The sequence below is a fragment of the Diadema antillarum genome, unplaced genomic scaffold (assembly GCF_040938485.1).
Source record: "Diadema antillarum isolate AM-2024a unplaced genomic scaffold, OU_Dant_1.0 seq00001963_RagTag, whole genome shotgun sequence".
NCBI lineage: Eukaryota > Metazoa > Echinodermata > Echinoidea > Diadematoida > Diadematidae > Diadema > Diadema antillarum.
In genome coordinates, this window is record NW_027272622.1 from 37,356 (window position 1) to 47,611 (window position 10,256).

Below are 10,256 nucleotides of genomic sequence, written 5' to 3' on the forward strand. Positions count from 1 at the left end.
AAAGCTTCATGAAATGCTCCCCTGGATCAGCTGCTTGCACTCAATAATTATACACGACGTCCGGGCCACGCGTTTCAGTTTTGACGTTATGATACAGAATTACTCATGAGTCATGGCGCTTTTTTTTTTTTTTTTTTTGGGGGGGGGGGGGGGGGGGGGAACCGGTCCTACTAATTGACGCAAACTAATTAACTTAATGCAAACTCAATGCAAACTACTAATTAAAATGCAAACTAATACAAACCGCTAGTTTTATGGCGGTGAAAATTAGGATGAATTACGACACCTGGACCTGGCTCTTCCCAGCAGCTGGCCATCTCTAGCCCTCTCGAAACAGATAAATCCTAAATACGAAGCATAACAAATACAATATATATATATATATATATATATATATATATATATATATATATATGTTGATAAGGTAGTCCACGTGTTGGCAAGATAAAAAGATAAGTAACAAAGCTGCAACAAAGTTCATGCTGTATTCACCAACGGTTTATTTCTTTCTTGTGAAGAAATAAACCGTTGGTGAATACAGTATGAACTTTGTTGCAGCTTTGTTACTTATATATATATATATATATATATATATATATATATATGTGTTATGTTATATATATATATACAGAGAGAGAGAGAGAGAGAGAGAGAGAAAGAAACACGAAATAGTACATGATAAATAATAAATAACTGAACATGCATGCAAAGTCAAACTGAAAAGAACAATCGTATTAAAACGTGGCATAAAACTGACTCAATTGGCATGATGTTAAAAACTCCAGAAACCTTCCCTGTTGCTACGTTCCCAGTCTATATCAAACATCTCAATTTTTCAATTCAATTCAATCTTTATTTCCGATTCAATATATAGATATATAAAAATACATGTGAATATGAGCAAATTGTACAAAAAGTGAGAGACGTCAACAAAATAAGGCAAGATTATGATAAAGACAAAAGAGTAAAAATGCACATGGGTTAAACAGATATCACAGGAACATAAAAAAACAGAAACTCATTAACATTGTGTGTTTGGTTGATCGGAAAATGGTATGCGCGTAGAAAGCCAGAATAGGCTTGTTATGTTGCACATACCCCGCGTTATAACCATTTTAAAATTACTTTTAAAAAATCAAGTTAATCATAACACAAAAAACAACAACACCAACATAAAACACTATAATACAAATAGAAGAAAGACCAATATACCCATTTAAAAATTATATCTATATAAATCAACACTTACTAATCAATATTTTCTTGTACTGTCTTTTGAAAATATTATTAAACTGTATATCAAATTTGCTCAGTTCTAAAGTATTCCATAAAACGGGACCAGTATGACGCAACAAATATTTAGAATTGTCGGTTAAAAAACGCCATCGATGAAAATGATTTGACGATCTTGTATAATAATTATGTACATCAGAGTTCACAGAAAACATATTTTGTAAATAAGGTGACAGAGTTTTAGCATGAAAAACTTTGCATAAAAGAACATATTTGCATTTTATTCAAATCTTGCAATTTAAGAGTGTGTAATGATTTAAAAAGTTTAGATGTTGATGCTCTGTAATCTGACTTTGTACAAATTCGAATTGCGTTCTTTTGTGGCATAAAAAGTCTTTGAGTTTGGCAAGAATACGTGTTTCCCCAGATAGAATTGCAGTAAGATAAAACAGATAAAATATAAGCATTATAAAGAGCGAACAAAATGTAACTTGGCAAATCATATTTCAGTCGACTCAAAATTCCAATAAAACAAGACATTTTTGTACAAACAAAATCAACATGATCATTCTAACTCAACTTATTATTTAATACAACACCGAAAATATTTACAGATTCATAAAAATTTCAAACGTATATCACCAATTTTCAAAATCATATCATCAGTATTATTCTGCACACCTCCGCGTTAAAAAAAAAAACAAACACATTGCGTCTCACCTCAACAGTCAACAATAACTCGAAAAAAAAACATTTTATTGAAAAATCATCAAATTCATATTTTTGACCAAGCAGATGTTGTTTAGATATTAGTTTGCTTTCAATATTCAGAAAATGTAGAACAGAATGAAGCGCAGATATACGGACTGTAATGATCGATCATTGATGGCCGACCTACTAATTAATGCAAACTCAACGCAAACTCCAAACAGGAATGTCTAACCCATAGCTCCCTGCTCCAAGACACAACGCTATCCTAGGGTCTATCCTATGTGAAAACCAAGTAATATCGATTATCGATTGATATCGGAAAATAACATCCCGAAATACTAATTAACGCAAACTCAACGCAAACTGCAAGACACAGCGTTATCCTATGAGAAAACCACATAAATCGATTATAAATTTCGGAAAATGACACCCCGAAATACTAGCGTAATTAATGCAAACTCCAAGACCCAACGTTATCCTATGTGAAACTGACCTAAATCGATTACAAATATCGGAAAATGACACCCCGAAATCTTAATTAGTGCAAACTCAAAGACACAGCCGCAGAACTCTTATTATGGACACAACGTTACCCTATGTAAAAACGACTTAATTCGATTACAAATATCAGAAAATAACGCCCCAAAATATAAAACAAATGTAGATTATTGACAACCTAGGTCTCACGGAAAGTTGCAACAATCAAGCATCAAATCTCACTCTAGCAGAAGCAAAAGCGTAGTTAGCGGCAGATTAAATTACATTATTTTATAAGGAAGAGTGGCGCAAAGACATGTCTAGAAGAAATTTTAATCCCCAATGTTTGCACTATCGAATTTTCAACCAGGAGCTTCATTTTAAGAAATACCTCAAGCACTTAAATGTTTCGCAAGGAAATTTTCATGCAAATTTTGTTGTGCTAATCACAAATCCCAACTGTTTCTTGAAGAAAATATAATCAATTCACTTCAATTCAATTCATTTCATTTTTATTGTTCGATAATAATAATAAAAAAATACAGGAAATTCAATGCGGAATTTTAACATAATTATAAAAAAGCATAACAAATACAATATATATATATATATATATATATATATATATATATACGATGAAGACAAACAAGTTGACATAATGCATTAGATTCCAACTTCATTTATTTGTAAACCAAATTTTCGACCCTTGCACGGATCTTCCTCAGGGTAACTGTTACCCTGAGGAAGATCCGTGCAAGCGTCGAAAATTTGGTTTACAAATAAATGAAGTTGGAATCTAATGCATTATGTCAACTTGTTTGTCTTCATCGTCTTCATGCTCTTATTCCAATACGCGGATAATAATACCATTATATATATATTATATATATATATATATATATATATATATATATATATATATATATATGTGATACCCCAAGAAAATAGACCCCCCCCCCATTTTTTTAGAAGTTTGGACAATTGCACTGATTTAAAAGAAAGAACATACCCTCACAAACTTGATCCATCCACCCCTAAAGCCCGGAGTGGAGTTAACCAAACTGCTTGAAATTCAGAGAAAAATGACATCACTCAGATGGATGTGGTTTTGAGCACACTTTCATCCCTGCATCCATCTTGACTGGACGTGTGTTATCTTTCTCTGCATACAGGTAAGAAATCTTGCTTTTACCCCATTTCAATTATTCAAAATCATTCCTTCCGATTGGTAAATCTGGTGATTCTATGATATTTAGTGTTTTGTAGTTGAATGTAGTAATTATTCCTTCAGAAAAAAGGAATTCTGAACACCAATGGTGTTCTCAGTGAAGTTATTAAGTATATGTCTTTGTACAAATCTATTGTCACTTACAGCTAGATATGACTGGTATGCTAGTGTTGGTGAATAATAGAAATGGTGTTACTGTTATATTTGTGTAGTGATTTTAGTAGTTTTCATGATGTAAGAGTTGAAATTACAACTTAAGCTGATTTAATTCCGGATTAAGTGCTGCTTGTGCGAGTGTGAACAAGCCATAGGCTGTACTGTCCTGGGGAAGAGAAAGAGTAGAACGGTCAGTGTAAACACTCTCCTAGGCGGTGCGCCGTGCAAGAGTCCACTGACCTTATTATGGATACGGCTCTCTTGGGATTGAGTGTTAAGTGACTGGTATATGTTATTCTGACTGAAAGCCCAAATGCCTTAACGAGTATGCTAATTGTTAATACATGGATGTTTGGCATGATGCTTATGGAATAGTAGTGTAGCATTGTGCAGAATGGAAACAGTGACGGATGATGATAATAGTGTACATTTGTAGATACAGGTAGAATAGAGATAGAGACGGAGGGTCGGTGTGAACACAGTTTGGATGACTCACGCCAACCTCCGCACCTTATCGGCCAGAGCTCCGACCACTAGCTCTCTGGACGGTGTGTTTATAGTTGTGGTCAGTGTCTCTCTCACTTTCCCAGCTTCTCAGTTCCTCACTTTTTGGCCAGTCCCTCACTTGGTATAAAGAAATTAAAAGGAATTATTCAGGGATCGTCCCCAAAGTTTGGTCTTCAGAGCGACTGTAGTAACATTCCCGAAATACTTTCGCTTTTGCCTGACGGCAGGGATCATCTCAGATGTTGTTAAAGTTTATGCTGTAAAAGATGTTATAGAAGCGGTTTGTTTTATATGAGAGGAATAAAATATATGAACGAGCAGGAAAGAGAGAGAAAACCTGGCTTTTAGAGAAACAAAGGAAAACTAAAGAAGTTAGATTTGTTTTGCAGTGTACCAAGATGACTAGTTTTCCGGCCTGCTTTCAAAACAATTCTTACCAAAGAAGTGAATGCATTCCAGGTTTAGGTTTATTTAATAATTTGTGTTTCGGTTTATGGATACAAACAGGGATTAATCAAATGATATGTAGTTGCGTTTATTTGATTAAATCAATTGTATTTTAAATGACTGGTTAATGTTAAGCTATAAGATTGTTTTTGTTAAAGGAGAACTTTACAGTTAATTATGCTTACTACAAAGGAATATTAAGATTGATTGTTACGAGTAAGTGTCATAATTAACCTTTGATTTTAGAGACTCTTTGAGGTATAAATCAAGCATCATAATATTGAGCAAGGTAAATTATCAATTACACTGAAGAAGAATTAGATATTCATATCAACAATTTGTATGTGTCATTCACGTTGTGTTGATGAAAAGAAGTATTGATAATTATTTTGATTGCGATTTATATGATCATTATTGAAACTCGGTGTGATTTATACCAGAATAAAGAGAAACACTTTCATCCCTGCATCCATCTTGACTGGACGTGTGTTATCTTTCTCTGCATACAGATCAAGAGTGATATTGGAGTGTAAATTCAACCCAGTTACCCGAGACCCGGGTAACATTTTCTGGCGACCCTGCCGGGACGGCAAATCAACGGGTTTGAAGGATGAAGACTTGCTGTCCTTGGACACTGAACCTGGTATGAGCAGTTAACCTCGTGATGCGATGACGAATTGGCTAACAGCTATACCGTACTGAGACTCCACGGCGAAGGCTTGGGCGAAAGTGAAGGACAACTAGTCTACAAGGCCAGATAGGGGGCAGAATCTCAGAAAGCTGCCGGGAGAGCCTGACCTTGTAGATCCGAGGATTCGACACTTTCAACATGGAAGCCTTCGAGGAAGCTCAGTTCCAAATAGAAGAGCAGCTGTTTGGTCTTGGCATTGAGGAGCTACGGCAGGTATGTCCTCTCTTGGGCATACCCACACCAGATGAGGATCGGACCAGACAAGCTCTGGTACGGATTGTGCAGTCTTCCCTTCGGAAATTAAGCTCGGAGGAGGAGGAAGACAAGAAAAAACTGGAGACCTTGAAATCGCGGATTGACGCGATTAAGCAAGGCTCCAGTGATGACAAGGATGAGATACAGGTTCTGATAGAGGCTCACAAGGCCAGGATGAGCCAGCTGGAGAGTGACTTCAAGGAGAGGTTGCGTCGTTTGGAAGCCCGGGCTGATGAGAACACGCATCGGAAAGATGAACCGCATTCCTTGCCTCCTTCCACCCCACCACCTGCTGCCACCATCCCCGACCACGCAATGCCGACTACGACTCCCTCGACTGTCCCTCCACTTTTCCGGAAGGAACTGCGGATCAGTGGGCAGATCGGGGAACCCAACCAGAAAGACCGTTTAACCTACACCAGCCTCAACCACCAGATCGAGGCTGCCCTCTCAAAGGGGTACAGTGAGAGGGAAGTGATCGAGGCAGTAGTGAGGGCCATCACCCCAGGACTACGCTTAAGGTCCTACCTTGAGAATCACACCCGCCTAACCTTGGTCACTCTGAGGACGGTTTTGAAGGCCCATTTTCAGGAGAAGGACGCCACGGAAGTCTACCAAGAGCTGTCGAATATCAGCCAGCTGAAGAACGAAACAGCGCAAGCATTCGTCATGAGGGCACTTGACCTGAAACAAAGGGTTCTCCTCGCATCTGAGGACTCCACCGCTGGGTTGAGGTATGACCCCCACCTCGTCCAGAGCATGTTTGTACATGCAGTGGTCACGGGGTTAACGAACGATAACATCCGACAGGACATTAAGCAGTCCCTCACCCCAGGGGTGTCTGATGAAGAACTTTTGGAGAAACTGACCACGGCTGCAGCACTAGAAGCAAAGCGTCTCCAGAAGGTTGGGGTAAAACCTCAAAGAATCAACACAATCACGACTGAGGAGCCCCCACCCAAAACCCCCAAGGAACGGAAGCCAGACCTGCGCGAAGAGATGGCTGCCCAGATTGCAGAATTGAGAGCGAGTATTGAAGCTATTCAGGGGAAAATGTCAACATCTCAGCGCTCCCCACAACAACAACAACAACCACAAGGAGCCGGGCGTCGACCACCTCAGCGACCAAGGGGCTGTCCATCATGCCGCCAAGAAGGGACAGGGGATGATTGTCAGCACTGTTATAAGTGTGGAAGCAGTGAACACTTCGCTCGGGGATGCAGAAAACGACAGGGAAACGACCAGGGGGCACCCAACGGGGACAGGGTGTAACCCAACCAAGACCAGGGTCCCCAACCACGACCAGACCCGGACAACCAAACGTAAACCAGATTTTCCCACAAAGCCCTGGCCATGTCCCCACATCAAAACAAAGGGGACGTATTGTGAACCTTGTTGGTGATAGGTGTCTAGTTAAATGCTCCTTGAATGGGATTCCGTCTACAGCTCTCTGGGACACAGGAGCCCAGGTCTCGGTGATGCCAGAGAGAATTTATCGAGAGGTGCTTCCACAAGTCAAACTGAGGGAAGTCCAGGAAATACTAGATACTGACCTCCAGCTCAAGGCGGCCAACGGCACTTCCTTACCATACAAAGGCTGGATAGAAGTCTGGTTTAGCCTCGACCCTGACACCAACAGATCATCAACCATACTCGTACCTTTTCTAGTGACACCCGAGGAGCTGCCTGAGACCATCATTGGGTACAATGTGATCAGTGAGCTGGTCCAAGCAACATCAATTGGAAGCCTTCCTGGCATCACACGACAGCTTGGAAGCTCAATGCAAGTGTCACCTAGAACAGCTGACCAAGTAATCTCCCTACTGAGGACAGGACCACCAGAAGAGTTGTGCACCGTAAGAACTGGTCGTTCCCCGATTCTCTTGCGCCCGGAGTCCTGGACGAAGGTGACAGTAATGGTAAGACTTGGGAACATGAGGGAAGAGACACTACTGTTCGAGCCAGGAATCAACAGCAACCTGCCCGAAGATGTAGAAGTTCCCTCCTGTGTTGTACAAGTCTCCCAAGGTCAGTCTCCTCGTCTAGACATCCCTGTGTATAACTACTCCAAGAATACGATTGTAGTCCCTCGGTATACGCAATTGGGAAGACTACAATCAATGCATTCGATACTCCCTGACTATCCACGTGACCCACAACCCACCAACTACCAACCCCAAACCGATGGTTACATCGCCTCAGTGTCAGGTACCGATGAGAAAATGGAAGGACCCTCCTTCAAGCTTGACCACTTGGCAGCAGAGGAGAAGAAGGCTGTGGAAGGACTCCTTCACCACGAAATAGAGAGTTTCTCATCGTGTGACCAGGACATGGGATGTATTCCCGACCTCAAGATGACCATCAGACTCACCGACAACGTCCCGGTACAGAAGACCTACCAGTCTATTCCCCGACCACTCTACCAAGAGGTGAAACTCTACCTACAGGATCTCCTTGACCGCGGCTGGATCAGGAAATCTGAATCACCCTACGCCTCCCCAGTAGTGTGTGTGCGAAAAAAAGATGGAAGCCTCCGTCTTTGTATCGACTACCGCGGACTTAACAAGAAAACAATACCTGACCGACAACCAATACCGAGAATGCAGGACCTGATTGACGGACTGGGAGGAAACCGGTGGTTCACTACCCTAGACCAGGGTAAGGCGTACCACCAAGGTTTCATCGCCGAGGAATGCCGACAGATGACTGCATTTATCACTCCATGGGGTCTCCACGAGTGGAATAGAATTCCATTCGGATTGAAGAATGCACCAGCTGCATACCAAAGGTGCATGGAGACAATCCTCGAGGGCCTCAACCACAACATCTGTGAGGTGTACCTGGACGACATTGTTATCTACAGCCAGACCTTCAATGACCACCTCAGGCATGTCCAGACAGTTTTGCAGCGTCTTCGGGAAAATGGAGTGAAGCTGAAGCCAGCAAAGTGCAGCTTCTTCCAGCAGGAAGTGAAGTTCCTGGGTAAAGTAATCTCTGGGGAAGGGTACAAGGCGGACCCAAGTGAAACAGAGGCCCTCACTTCACTTAAGAGCCACACCCCAAAGACGGTAGGAGACCTGCGCAAGATACTTGGCCTGACTGGTTACTACCGCAGATACCTCAAGGACTACGCAAAGCGTGCCAAACCACTCTACAACCTCTTAAAAGCACCAGTGACCACAAGGGACGCAAAACCACGGACACACAGACCTACCAAACAGACAAACAAGACAAAGCACCACGGACAAGCCCCCTCCAACACCCCAATCACCTGGACACCCTCTCACCAGGAAATCGTGGACTCCTTCATTGATGACCTTGTGCAGCCCCCTGTGATGATGTACCCGAACTTCAGTGCACCGTACATCCTACACACTGATGCTTCACAGGAGGGACTGGGAGCAGTACTGTACCAGGAGAGTGATGGGAAGCTCAGGGTGATTGCCTACGGATCGCGAACCCTAACACCCGCGGAGAAAAACTACCATCTCCACTCGGGGAAACTTGAGTTCCTGGCACTCAAGTGGGCGATTACTGAGCAATTCCGAAACTACCTCCTCTATGCTGAGTCTTTCACCGTGTATACGGATAATAATCCATTGACCTACATCCTCAGCACGGCAAAGCTCAACGCCACAGGGCATCGATGGGTTGGTGAGCTCGCTGATTTCAACTTCTCAATCAAGTACAGACCAGGAAGGAAGAACGGTGATGCTGATGCTCTATCTAGAATGCCCCTGACCCCCACCCAACGACAGGAATCGTGTACGCAAGAGATCACGACAACGACTACCAAGGCCGCACTGAGAGGTTCCCTTCACCAGACCCAGGATGAAATGGCGTTGGTCCAGGCACTATTCATACAGCCCGCTGACACCCAAACAGACATGTCTCCAGAATCCATTACCTCCTTCTCCATGAATGACATCAAAACAGCCCAGCAGGAAGACCCAGTCATCTCACGAGTGCTCCTATACAAGCGAAAGGGAAGGTGGCCACGTGCAGATGAACGAACAGACGAATCTCCAGAAACCAGAGCAATGATGCACGAATGGAGGAGACTAGAGGCTGGACATGATGGAATTCTCAGGCGGAGAACGAAAACGAAAACACAACTTGTTCTCCCCTTGAAGTGGCGGAATTTGGTGTGTACCGAGCTGCATGACAAGATGGGCCATCTGGGGACTGACAGAACAGTTGACCTCGCCCGACAACGGTTCTACTGGCCCCACATGGAGCGCTTCATCGAGGCATACATCACCAGGCAATGCAAATGCATCATGCAGAAGAAACCCGCTCAGAACACCAAAGTCCCGTTAGTCCCCATCACCACTTCCGAACCATTTGAACTCGTGTGTATCGACTTCCTCCACCTAGAACGCAGTCGAGGAGGTGAAGAGTATGTGCTGGTCGTGATGGACCACTTCACGCGGTTTGCGCAGGCCTACCCGACTACGAACAAGTCTGGCAAGACCGCTGCGGACCGAATCTTCAATGACTTCATATTGAAGTTCGGGTTCCCGAAACGGCTTCATCACGACCAGGGAAGGG